This window comes from Euwallacea similis, unplaced genomic scaffold (assembly GCF_039881205.1).
Source record: "Euwallacea similis isolate ESF13 unplaced genomic scaffold, ESF131.1 scaffold_41, whole genome shotgun sequence".
Lineage (NCBI taxonomy): Eukaryota > Metazoa > Arthropoda > Insecta > Coleoptera > Curculionidae > Euwallacea > Euwallacea similis.
In genome coordinates, this window is record NW_027098666.1 from 419623 (window position 1) to 434248 (window position 14626).

General features: G+C 37.4%; 1 long non-coding RNA gene across 1 annotated transcript in view; it reads right to left on the reverse strand.

Moving 5' to 3' along the window:
• LOC136418883 (uncharacterized) overlaps window positions 1-13628 on the reverse strand; it is a 78776-nt gene extending 65148 nt beyond the window's left edge. The window contains exon 1 of the long non-coding RNA XR_010752976.1: window positions 13222-13628. This is a non-coding gene — a long non-coding RNA (uncharacterized lncRNA). The remainder of the gene's footprint in view (window positions 1-13221) is intronic.
• Between the last annotated feature and the right edge of the window lie 998 nt (window positions 13629-14626).

The window sequence follows — 14626 nt, forward strand, 5'->3', positions numbered from 1 at the left end:
TTCGGTCAAAAACAATAAATATCTCTGGCCATTCACAGTATCTTCATAAAAATATGGTCCAATTAATCGTTCGTTAAAAAGACCGCACCAGACATTAATCAGATTTGCTGGAAGTGTGTCTCTCTAACTCAACGTGGATTTTCCACTGCCCAATAATGACAGTTGTGACGATTTCTTTACACTTCCATTATTGTGAAAACGCGACTCATCACTCCACATAATCTTGCTAAGAAATTCTGGGTCATCATGTAGCTAAACAGTTAAAAGCGCAATAAATTCAAGACGTCTACCATAATTATCTGGCCGCTGCTCTTGAACCAAATGAATTTTAAAGGGACAGTGTCCATTTTTAAACAAGATGCGTTGAGTTGTCGTTGTGCTAGCTTCGGTTTCTTCCGAGATATTCCGAATTGAGATGTGAGGACTTATTGCAACAAGTCCAAGAATATTTATTGTTGTGGCTACATCTCTTATCGGTCATTCACGTCTGGCATTTTTTGGGCTTGGAAAAGCTCCAGTACGCATCTTTCTCTCCACATTAGCAAAAGTTCTTACGGCTGGTGTGTTCCGGTCTGGGAACCGTTCTCTGTAAAGTTTTTGTGACTGACGTGCATTTTTTTACATTCACCGTAGATTAGTAACATATCTACATATTCCCTTGTAGTAAAAAGGAAAGGCATGATTAACCCTTTACTGCATAAAGAGTCATATATATTACTTACCAGATATTTTATATTTTTTAAGTCAGAAAATTGAAGAAATCTAAAACTGCATGATGTATCATGTCTGGGACCGAGTCATATACACATATATGTAGGACTCCTAAGTCAAATAGCTTTAACCCTTTTGTATATATGTAGAATCTTCTCTATTTTTACGACAAAGTCGGCACCTTTTTTTGCCGCAATTTTTACGGAAAAAAGATTTCGGGCGATTTTTGGTACATACAACACGTCATAGAGAGTTCCTGCCAACCATGTTCTGTTAGCATACGTTTCGACATTTATTTGTCCACTCCCATAGGCGGCAATACTTTCCCCGTTTCCGACACGTATCATTTGAGGTTCCGGAAAAACTTTAAATTCATCAAACCAGTCCCTGCGGTTCGTGATGTGATTTGTCGCACCGGAGTCAATTAACCAAATATCAGAGTTGTTTTGTTCACTTCTGATTTCTACAAACGCTTGTTTTTCGCCATAATCGTCTATCTGCATTTGAGCACTGGCATTTTTTAGACAGTCTTCTTGCAGGTGCCTTTTTGAACCGCACTTTGCGCACTCCGGACAGTCTTTACGGAAATGTCCCGTTTTTCCACATGTAAAACACTCCTTTTCCCTTTTGAATTCCTTTTTGTGAGTGAATTTTGCTTTTGTCATTAATGCTGTTGTCAATTCTTCCACTTCTGATTCACTCTTCTGCAATCGAAGCTCTTCTGTCATGAGACGAGTTGTTAGTATCCCGATGTTATGCTTCGACGAGTCCATTGAATCCCAAGCGCTATGGAAGTGATTAAATTTGGCTGGCAGAATTGACAGGATCCTTGCCATCAGCATTGATTCTGGTATTGGACTGTTTAATTTTTTCATCTTACTTGCCATTTGTTCCAATTTTGAAATGTGCCCTGCTATGTTTAACAGAGAGTCCCACTATAATTCAAAAAACTGTTTTTGAATTAATCCTAGACTTTCGTCAGACTTCAAGTCATATACGCTGTGTAACTTGACCTACATTTCTCGAGCATTTTCGCAATTCATCAATAACTGCAGCGGTTTGGTTTCTACGGAGGTGACAATGGTTTTCCTCGCTAGACGATCTGCCTTTGTCCACTCTCGACTTCGTTGGTCGTAGTTCTGGTCTGTGCTTTCTGGCTTTATGAACGATCCATCGCAAACTCCCAGAGCATCCTCACTGCCCAGTAACGTACTTACAACAAACTGCTACTGTTGCCAGTTGTCAGCGTCCCTGAGCTTTTCAATCCTTGGTTTATCACTCTCCATTTGAATGTCCACGTCTTTGACTGTATTACACTAGAAGATAATTTTACCAATCACAATTGCAGCACCTGTGTAACTGGGCCCATAACCTGTTGAAATTATATGGTCTGGAAGGGTGAAGAATTGTGACGGAGGTAAAATGAAATAAAACAGTGTGGTGAAGTTTTAGTTGAGACGTTTAATGCCGAACTGAACCCAATTTATCAGTTATCCAAAAACGGTTTTTCTTATCATAAGAGAATGGCCACTCAGCAGTTGACTAAATCGCACAGCTGCTTTGGCGGTCTTCTCATCAAACAAAAAGGAACATAAACTATTATTATTTTTGCTCAAGAGCTTACACTATTTCAACAGATAGTGCTAATATTGTTAATTAGGTTAGGCCTGTTAGTTTAAGATGAAAGAGATTTGAGGGGGCTGATGTTGCCCCTATAGGACGCCTATGTATGTCGCAACCTGGTTAGAACTACACTGGTTTCGTAGGTGTCCAAGAAGACAGTGATACGGATGAAGAGGCTGACGTCACCACTCTACCTGATTAATAGCCAGTCTTCTCAAAAACATTGAATTTCTTCCCTTCTTTATGGGTACATAATTATATTTACTTGCCCATCACTTTAGAAGGCAGCTCTAGGGGCTCTATGCCGTATATATTGTATAACGACGTCATTTGGTGTTGATGCTGTTTTCTGCCGCGTTAGTTATATGAATTATATGGATTTCGACTTATAAATTATTGATATTTATATACCTATATTTTCAATCGTTATATCCCAAATACTGAGTTTGATACAAATCTGATTCAACGTGGTTAGGTACTTCGAGAGGCCCTCTACACAGTGTGCAAAAATGGTTAGTGTACCAAAGTGCGAACTCCTCTAAAATCACCTTTTTTTTTTGAGATTTCGGCCCTTTGGCATCAACCGATAAATCTATAAGTATACGAAAATAAGAAGGTGGCTACTGAAGGACGCACCATTTTGCCCCACGCTGTACGATGAATAGTTCCCGAAATATGGCGTTTTAAAGTTTTCACCCTCAACCCTGTCCTACCCTTGAATGGTGAGACTTAGGAAGTTGAAATTTTATGTGGTAAGTCCTTTTTAAGTAGTAGGGACAATTGGTAAAAATTTCAGATCGATCGCCTGTGGGGGCCGAATTGACCCCTTAACCATACACGGCCTTTGTGTTTTTGAATGTGATGTAAGTGGTATAAAATGTGTAACGTGTCATGTTAAGCTAATTAAAGATGATAACAATAATTTCAAGGTAAATGGCTTTTCAAAATAATAAAATAAGAATCATACGATTTTTAACTTCCACCAATTTAGTGCATTTTATTAAATATGTACTGTAAAATCTATCAGACCTAAAAAAAAACGTGTAAAAAGCCAACCCACTTCATGCGGCTACTTAGGTAGGTGTGAAAATGAAATAAATACGAGGCGACGTTGCCAATTCTCAGAAAATATTTTTTTGATTTTCAAGGGAAATGATTGTATTTACGACCCCTGTTGTAAGGATTTTTTTTGTTCAAAATGATATTCTTAATCACTGGTTAAATTTACGAAAGTTATTTCACTAATACCCTGTATTTTAGATGGATCCACAAACCTTTTATGGTACTAACAAATTTATTCAAGACATACCTAGTGACAATGAGAGTGATGATTCTGATCTGTCCGAGGATGAATTCAATGTTCCCCATTTAATTCTGACACAAGAAAGCGACGAAGATGAATCTCAAGATTTTTGTGTTCAAGAAAGCTAGACCATTTACCAGAATGGAAAGAAAATCAGAGAGATCCTTGCAAATTTCCAAACTGCAAATCTCAATCATATATGTATATACTGTACGAAGTGCCAGGTGTCGCTCTGTTTAAATAAAGAAAGAAATTGATTTGTTCGGTTTCATACAGAGTGAAGCTCTATTACTGTTGAATATCGCATAATGTCCCATATATGATACATACTAGTTTTTATTAAAAAAAAAGTTTAACATTTGAATAAATTTTTTAAAATATTTTTTTACTAATCCGATCTCACTTTTTTTACTTGGAATATTTTTTTTTAAGAAAAATAAAAATTCATGCATTAAAGGGTTTATTGAAAATTCCATTTTCGAAGGGATGAGTAAGTATGACAGTGACAGTAATTATGTTGCTATGGTTGTTGATAAATCACACGAGACTATAAAAACATACCCAGATAATATTGAACTATTTTTTATTTTATTTTTTCGAAAACTATTAATGTGTGAAAAACGTGTCATACATTATTAATTAGGAATTTAACGAGAAATCCAAATCTTCAATAAAATACAAAATGTTCGATTTAAAAAAACGAAGTTTACATCGAAAAGTACGCTTTTGATCCACCCTGTACATATAAGAAAATTCTCACTGAAAGCTGTTTTCTAAGCAACGAATTTTTGTCTGAAACTTTTCTTTCTGGTATGTACAGGGGCGGTGATATTTAGCGTCTAAATGGAGATGGGGCACCCTCTATAGTGTAATATTTCTCGCTGAAGTCGGCTTTTTCCTACAGAGGTAATTCCTATAAGAATTATTATACTGATTATACTGAATTAGCAAATCCAAAAATTGAATATACTATATAATGTTGTTTATGTGAGTCAGAGCTGCCTAGCATGAAGAGGTATATCACTATTTACTCTTACAACGTATTAGAAGATCAAATGCGTATTTTCTTGTACATGACTAATAAAATATTTAACCAGACGCTGAATCAGCAGACTATTATTATTAAAAAAGGAATTTTTAGTTTAGTTTACAAATTGACCTATGCAGGGGATCTTCGAACAACAAACTCAGAAACATTTTCTTAGTAATTTATTTCACTTTCAGTAATACACCCCGGTCGAATTTACAAACTGATCAGCTCGGTTACTGAAGTGCACCAGGACCGTTTCAGTCAAAAAATAGGAATAGTCAGAGAGTTCCTGAACAAAATCGGGAAGTCTTAAATAATAATCTTAGGGCTAACGTCCATAGGCGCGCTATATTTTATTTTGTTATTTGTAATGGTTTTATTGACGATCCTTTCAGATCGTCACATTTGGTCAACAGCGAAAATGGGTTTTTGCTATTATACTACAGTTATACTAATTAAAGCGGAACTTTATTGCATTTGAGTAGTAACGTTTTCACGTTTCTCTTTCAATTTAGTTACAGGATTTTTTAGTCCATGATTTTTCATCATATATTCAATTATAAATTTGTAATACATTCGCTCTAGAAATGTTATACTTACGTCTTAATTTTTTTTTTGTTATAGAACATTTCGTTCTCGACTAGTTCGTAAATTTTTAACTTTTGTTCAGGATTCATTTTTATATTTATTTATTCATATTAAAATGAAATTTTTATAACATCAACAAAACACTGACTACACATATAATCTTGTAACGTAAGTGTAACAATAATACAACAAATTACCTAAATTTCCTCTTTTAAAGTATTTTTTAGTATATCGTGATGAAAACTCATATTTGAAATCACAATTAGGTAACATCGTTCCTTCTGAGGTTCTCGTTGGAGCAGTGACATATAGCTTTATTAAAATTTACAAGAGGAATAATTTTGTTTTTTAAACCAGAGATATTGACAGGCTGCCGAGTATTGTTGAATGGTACAGGTGTATAAAGAGGAACTGTATTACCAAAGAATTTACAAAAGGATGAAGGGTCTGGGAAACTGTTATACAGGGTGTTTCAGAATAGTATCTCATAAATTTAAGGGATGATTCTATGAGTGATTTTGAGAAAGAAAGGTTATATGAACCTAGATCTATTTTCGCTTTCTGTCTGAAATACAGAATGTTAAAATTTGCTATTTTTTTTTGTTTTTTTTTTATAAGTCCGGATCTGTATTAAATATTTTTATCAAACTTGGTGGGCGTAAGTTAAGTATAAAAACACATCTTTTAAGTGAAAAATGAATTTTTAAATTTAAATAGTGGCGCCACCAAGCACATGACCCTGATTATTTCTTGTGAAAAATATATTGTTAATTACTTGTTGTAATTATGAAAATTAAAATGAAGATGGTATCTCTTAATAGATTATATTCTCTCTTTAATACCATCCATCTCTCATTCACTTAGAATCAAGAGGAATAATTGAACCCCGTTATGCAATAAAGATCCAACCGACAAAATTTTAAAAAATGAGTTATTTATTAAAATAGTATAGAGAATAGTTTTCAATGCTCAGTAAAAATTGCAAAAAAAACAGTAAGTATATTTACTGAGTATTAAGTATAATGCCGAGCATAAAATTTGTATCGATACATTATAACATAAATAAATAATAGTAAAGAGTCCCGATTTAAACGTTGAAGCGACAACATCGTTTTATCGGCTGCGCTTATCTTAGTTCGATACGAGTAAAACTATAAACAAATAGTCAAGTTAAGATAAACATTGCGGTGGATACTGAGTGAAATTTTTGGAGGTACTACGGAATAATGCCCTAAGAGGTATCGCGGATGGACATCAATATGCTCAACTCGCATGAGACTGCTCTTGAGTACAAGAGTAGTCAAAATAGTAACACAATTACTAAAGACCCTCTCACTGTAAGTAAACAAAATTCATATTCTGCTGTGACTAGAGCCACTCCAGAAACTAATATTCCGAAAAAAGAACAAGCCATAGTTATACAAGCAAACAATGACCTCAAATTGCAGGACTTTGTAAAGGCTATAGGTATTTTAATTGGACCAAAAAACATAATTTTCGCATCCAGGATATCAAATGGAAGAGTATGTATTTACTTAGCAAACGAAAGTTTAGTGGACCAAATCATGCAGACCCACCATACTATAACAGTTGCAGACTCCCAATACAAAATCCGTAGATTGGTCTCGCCTTCTAAGAGAATAATCATCTCAAATGTAAGTCCAATTATACCCCACAGCATAATAGAAAATATCGTAAGACAACTTGGCTTGCTCCCCACATCGTCTGTTTCTTTCTTGAGGGCTGGAATTCCGGGCGATGAATATTGTCACATTCTTAGCTTCCGAAGACAAATCTACGTCTTACCCCCCACAGATGATTTTCAATTGCAAACATCTACCATAATACAGCACGAAGAAACGGAATACAGGGTATTCCTATCAACAGATAGGTTAGAATGTTTCCGGTGTAAAGCTATTGGACATAGGGCAAACAACTGTCCAAACCCCCCACCCCAAAGTCAACACAACACCGAACAGGTAGACAGCCTAGACACTACAACAAATCAAACAACGAATTTTTCACCGCAACAGAAGCGATCTCACTCCGACATAATAACATCCTCAGAATCACAATCACGACACTCAACAGACTCCGCAACAATGCTACCTCCTCCCCAGTCCCCAGAAATTAAACCTACAGAGACTATCAAACAAGCAAGAAAGAAACGAAAGACAAATACCACAGTACAAAATCTTCTCTCGGAAAACTCAAAGAAAGTTATACACGACAGATATCAAATAACCCCAAATAATTTTGTTCTACCGATCGAAACATTCACTGCTTTTTTAGAAAACACATTTGATAAGGAAGACACATACAGCGAAGCAGCAAAATATACAAATGATATAACAACATTGGCGGATAACATCTACAGCCTATATCCTTTCCTGAAAGAACGAGCCATAAAAAACAGATTTACTCGACTATATAAGAAGCTAAAAGCACATCTAGATATGGACAGGACGGAAGTAGAAAGCATAGCATCATCACAAGACAGAGACGAAATGATGTCGGATTGCTCACAGCAGTCCAATGCCACGTCGTACTAATCTTCGCCAAATTCACATTACAACGCAAACACTATAATACTTCACATAAACTAAATCATTTTCAATTTAATACAATGGAATTGTGATGGGTTCTACCCACGATTAACAAGAATCCAACAATTAATTTCTGAACACTCTCCGGACATTTTGAGCCTCCAAGAAACTAACTTTACTGAAAAACACAAAAAATACCTGAAACACTACCAAGGCTATCACTACCTCAGGACAGAATGCACCAGGGCGAGTGGAGGTGTATCCACTTACATTTCAACCGATCTCCGCTCAGAAGAGCTTTCCATAACCAGTGACCTGGAGGTTGTTGCTGTGAGCGTTTGGTGTCCACATAGAATAGCCATCTGCAATATTTACATCGCCCCCAATTATCCTCTAACAGAGGCAGAGTTTCACAATATTTTAAAACAGTTACCAAAGCCATATATTCTACTTGGAGACTTCAATGCGCACAACGCTGCGTGGGGGTCAGACCATACGTTTGGTAGAGGAAAAGTTATAGAGAATGTCCTAATTAACTCTGACTTATGTCTATTGAATACAGGGCAGCCTACGCATCTTAACATTCCATCCGGCACGTTCTCTGCAATCGACTTAAGCCTATGTGATCCAAATAGTGCAACTCAGCTAAGTTGGAAGGCTCTAGATAGCCTTTACGACAGCGATCACTACCCTATCAGTATTTCCAATAAAGTCAACATGGACTCTCCTGTGTTTGAGAGGTGGAATTTACCCTGTTCAGATTGGAGCAATTTTGCAAGGGAAACGGAAAGTCTGAGTGAAAAATTGGTATTATCCGAGGATATAGATGAAGCAACACAACAACTTACCGAATGCATCCTGGACGCTGCTTCCAAACATATAGGGAAAAAGAAAGTGGGGACAGCTAGAAGATCGGTGCCTTGGTGGAACGAATCATGCCAAACCGCCGTTAAAAACTGTAAGAGAGCTCTGAACCGATACCGGCGAACAAAATATCTGGACGACTATATAAAGTTCAAACATCTAAAAGCCAAGTGTAAATACATTCTGAAAGAAAGCAAAAGGAAATCCTGGCATCACTATGTAAATACAATCACACCAGAGGTAACCCCCTCGGAAATCTGGACAAAAATCAAGCGCATTCGAGGACAACCCACCAATTTCAAAGTGAACTCCATTGAACATAACAACGAAATAATTACAGACAGCCGAGAAATTGCTCAGACCATTGCTGAGCATTTACAACGGAAGTCGGTCAATCACACACCCCCCGCACTACCACTTCCAATTCAACATAGCAATACAATGTTCTCAAACGAAATCAATTCAGAATTTAAGTTTCACGAAATTACCTATGCTCTTTCCAGATCCAAGAACTCCTCAGCCGGACCGGATGATATTCCGTTCATTTTCTTAAAGAATTTATCACTTACCTGTCTGGGAAAACTCCTAGAACTGTATAACAAAATTTGGGTAAAACAAGTATTCCCCAAATGCTGGAGAGAGTCAACAATACTGCCCCTTAAGAAGGATGAAGTATCTCCGCTCAATGTAAAAGCCTTTCGACCCATATCACTAACTTGCACAATGTGTAAATTAATGGAAAAGATGCTAAACAAAAGACTACTATGGTATCTGGAAAGTAACAAGCTCTTGAACCCTTATCAAAACGGTTTCAGACAACATCGCAGTACCTTGGACAACCTAACACTAATTCAATCGGAGATATCCAACGCGATAATATCCCAACAGGAAACGGTGGTGGTTTTCTTTGACTTGGAGGCGGCTTTCGACACAGTCTGGCAACCACTCATACACAACAAACTGAAAGAATACAATTTGCAAGGAAATATAGCAGCCTTCATCAACAATTTCTTAACCGAACGAATGTCCAGAGTAGTGGTTAACGGAGCAAAATCGGATGCTTTTCCTTCGAAGAACGGAGTACCTCAGGGCTCAGTACTTAGCCCAACACTCTTTAACATGGCCATCAACGATATACAAGGATTCATTGAGAAGCCTGTTCAACACTGTTTGTATGCCGATGACTTGGCCATCTATTTCTCTGGAAAAAACACTTCCACTACGTGCAAAGTAATACAAAATACCATCAACAACTTACAGGGATGGGCATCCAGCTCTGGTTTCAACTTTTCGGAACAAAAATCAAAAGTCATGTTGTTTAGCCGTAAAAGAAATGCACGCCTGCCTCAACTTACCTTGAAATCAACCCCTTTGCAACATGTGAATGAGCATCTCTTCCTAGGTCTCACCTTTGACAACAAATTGACGTGGAAAAAGCACATATTAAAGACTAAAGCGAATTGCCTCAACCGGATGAACATAATCAAAGTTCTAGCAAACCAACACTGGGGCTCAAACGAAATGATGCTGCTTCGGATTTACAGAGCCCTTATCCGTTCCAAATTGGACTACGGCAGTATAGTGTACGCATCCGCTAGCGAAACAAACTTGAAGTCCTTAAATACAATACAAAATACTGCAACGAGACTGGCCTTAGGTGCTTTCAAATCCAGTCCAACCGACTCACTGGCTTTCGAGGCACACGAGATGCCTCTTAAATTGAGAAGAGAACAACTTTTACTGAACTACTTCACTCGAAAGATGGCGGACCAAGGAAGCCCTGTTGCTCAATTGTTCAGCGGCCTGCAGGGTCTGGAAACTACATCGAGGTCTCCTTCTCCCATTTCTCACGCCCTGGCAGGATTGCTGAAGGATATCGACTTCTATCCGAGCTTCAACCACTATGTGACATCCACCCCTCCATGGAGTAGGATACCGCCGGACTTTCACTTGGCCCTTCATCAATACAGCAAACGAGACTCGCCAGCTATCCTTCTCATCCGTTCTTTTCAACAAATCATTGACTCATTTGCACCGGACAGTATACTCTACACGGATGCCTCTAAATCTAAGGAGGGCGTGGGTTGGGCAGTCACGAGCGCGCGCGACTTGGTGGCGAGCTCTGGTCTTCCGGATGTGTGTGGCATCTATGCGGGTGAATTGTTCGCAATATATAGAGCAGTGAAAGGGATGAACGGTGACAACAAAACATTTGCTATCTGTTCGGACTCACTAGGTGCATTACAAGCAATCAAGGACCCTTACAGCCCGAATTCTCTAATTCAAAACATCCAAGAAGACATCCATACCTTATCCTCCAGCCACTGCAAAATTCACTTGGTATGGATCCCATCACACATCGGAATAGCAGGTAACGAATTAGCGGACTCGAGTGCGGGAAATGCGGCCCGCTCTCGGACCATAGAGCAACATTTTTACCTACCGAAGGACGCAAGCAAACATTTCACAGTGGCTATTGAGGGTAAGTGGCAAAACCTCTGGAGCCTATCCAACACAAAACTGTCACGAATCGAACCATCGCTGCTCCCTTTTAAACAACTCCAACTAGATAGAAAAGGCACTGTGGCCATGAGAAGACTGAGGATTGGACATACAAGACTGACTCATGGTCACCTAATGGAAAGGACACCCCCACCAAAATGTGATAGGTGCAATGTCTTGCTGACAGTCGACCATATCGTCACAAAGTGTCCAGTCTATAGTGCCAATAGGGCCTCGTTCCGAATTAAGGATGAACTGCACAAGAACTGGCACTCCACCGTAGATCAGAGAGCAACCTTAGAATTTCTAAAGTCAATCGATCTTTTTAACTCCATCTAAATGTAATTTTATGTCTACTCGAAGTGTACATGTACTAGAAACGTCTTGTAAACCGTATGTTGTCAAGTGTATGTTGAGTGCCAATAACCTAAGTAGTTGAGGCACTATAATCTTAATAAAAAAAAAAAAAAAAAAAAAAAAAAAAAAATAGTAAATACGGAACATATCTTACGCCGCTGCTTCTTCAAAAAATAAAAATCATTTTTTTAATTTTAGTTCTTTTTGTTAAAAAAACGATTTTTTGAATTTTTTTCGTAATATCAAGAGTTTTCATGCAAAAAATTTAAAAAGAATATCTGTAATTTCTTACTTTATTGAAAACCGGATTTTAAAATTATTATAAAATATTTAAATTCGTTTTTTCTTAAAAGGTGTATTTCTACATTTAACTTACGCTCATCAAGTTTGATAAAAATATTTAATGCAGGTCCGGACTTATTTAAAAAAAAAACAAAAAAATATAACAAACTTTAAAACCCTGTATTTCAGACAGAAAGAAAAAACGGACCTAGGTTCATATAAACTTTCTTTCTCAAAATCACTCATAGAATCGCCCCTTAAATTTATGACATACTATTCTGAAACACCCTGTATTATGTAGATAAAAACTAATGCTTGTGCCAGTGCTGTGCCAGGTGTCATCGCCGGCCATTCTAATCTGGTGATATTGTGATTTTCCAATTATATTATATCCAACCATACTATTAGTGATATAATAAATTGATGTTTGTAATTAACATAGGGGTGCAAGACTTTTCAAAGTGAGTGTATTTATCAACATATCTTAGGGTATGATAATGCTTTCATATTTATAATGCGCAGAGAAATTATTCGTCCACTTGGCTCGCCCAACAAAATATTTGGTATTTCTTTACATATTTCTTTTTTCTAAAGTCCCTCCAGATAAATTGAACAAAGTATTTGTGATATCTGAATAGTATTCACATTCACAAAAGGCGAGTTAATTTTCAAAATGGATCATAGATACTTTATACGAATTATTATACTGAGTGTTACAATTTTTTATAACTAAAAATAGACATAACACCTATATCTCCGCCACTGGTGACTGGTTAAAGTTGATAATTTGTTGAATTATACCTACCCATATGCTAAATAAATTTACGAAATTTGGTTAAAAACTTTTAAGCCGTTTGGAAGTTAAAAATAAAGATTTTTTTCTTAAACTTTAACACCCCGTATCTCGAAACTAAAGGCCAATTAGACATTTGTTTAAATAAACTTTATACCTCATTTCGATCACGAGAACCTACAATAAGCAATTAGCAGAGCGATTCTGATACATTCTGTATATACTATTGGCCATAAAAATAGTACCCGCGAAAGAAAAATTCTGTTATCCGTAATTTTCAATTGCTTTTGTTCAAACTTTGTATAATGAAAATTCAAATCAAAACTCAGTTTACGTGTTCGAGTAATTTTTGAAAATTTAATTTTTAGCGTGCTTTTCAGAGCCTTAAAAAACTTCTGTTTTGGAAACTTTTTGTGTGGTGGAAATTTTTTTATATGATTGCAATGATCTTCTAAAATGGATTTTTCTAAATGTACCCTGAAAATTTGATCAGAATCGAATCGCAAATAAGGGAGTTTTTTTTTTATTTATTTATTTTTTATTTATATTATAGTGCCTCGACTGCATTGGTCATTGGCACTCGGTACAATGTTTTATATAATTAGGCAATTACACTATATACAATTATACATATCGATATCCTTTAGGAAGTCAATGATATTTCTTTGATTTTCTATCACACTGAGATTCTCCCTTAGGTTTGGTTTTAATCTATGTAGAGTTCGGCTTTGGCTATATTGGGGGCAAGTTATCAAGATGTGCTCGCATGATAGTGGGGTGTTACAGGTTATGCAGTTAGGGGGCGTCTCTCTCGCCATGAGGAAGCCGTGTGTTACTCTGGTGTGCCCTATTCGGAGCCTTCTGATGATTATGGTGTCTTTCCTGTTTAGCGGTGGGTTGTTGGGTGATGTTCTTGCGATTCCTGACCGTGCCAGCTTTGGGTTCGATTGATTCCAGGTGTCCAGCCATTTGGTTCTAGTTGATTGTTTGAAGTGACGTATTAGATCTCCAGGGAGCACTATTTCAGCTGTTGGATATTTTCTGACGATAGCATCTTTCGCAGCTAGGTCAGCTTGTTCATTACCAGGGATGTTTCTGTGAGATTGAATCCAGATTATATGGATTTTGTTGTGGTTTATGTTGAGGACTTGACATATGTCATGGATTTCTTGCGGTTGGTAGAGTATGGATTCTTGATGGAATGCAGAGCCGACAAGGAGTCTGTACAAATACCTATTACTTGACCTGTATCATTTACAGTTTTTAAGGCCTGAAGAATTGCATAAAGTTCTCCGGTATGGATGCTACAGTATTTGGGCAGGGTGGAAGTCCATAGTATGTTATTTGTTTTTATGGCCGCACAGCCCACTCCTTGTTCATTTTTCGAGGCGTCAGTGAAGATGGTGATATTGGGATTGATTGTATGCATGCTTTGCATAAAGGATTGATTGATAACAGAAGATGATGCTTCTTTTTTGTCATGGTGTAAAAGGGATAGGTGAATAGATGGAATGATTTTCGTCCAAGGGGGAGTCATTGGGAGATAGCTAGTATTTGTTGTTTGGTATTCGACATCCTCCAATAAGCCCCACAGAATTTGAGGAACAGAAAGTGGGTGTTTGCCGGTGGGTTCCAGTGGTGTTAACATATTAAAGAGTCTGGAAGTCGGGTTTTTCGGGCATGCTATAATTCGGGCATAATATGCCAACGTCAGTTGATGTCTTCTGAGCGAGAGGGGTAGTTCGTGTGCTTCAATGCAGAGTGAGTGAGTTGGGCTGGATCGAAATGCGCCCAGGGAAAGTCTGAGAGCAGTGTTTTGAATTGGATCCAACGTTTTGAGTGTGGATCTGCTTGCGGATGAATATGCGACGCTGCCATAGTCCAGTTTTGACCGGATTAGAGCTCGGTAGATTCTAAGAAGTGTTGTTTCGTCACTCCCCCATTGCTGGTTTGATAGGATTTTAAGGATTTTCATGCGATTAAGGCAGGCAGCTTTGATGTTTTGAATGTGTCTGTTCCAGGACAAT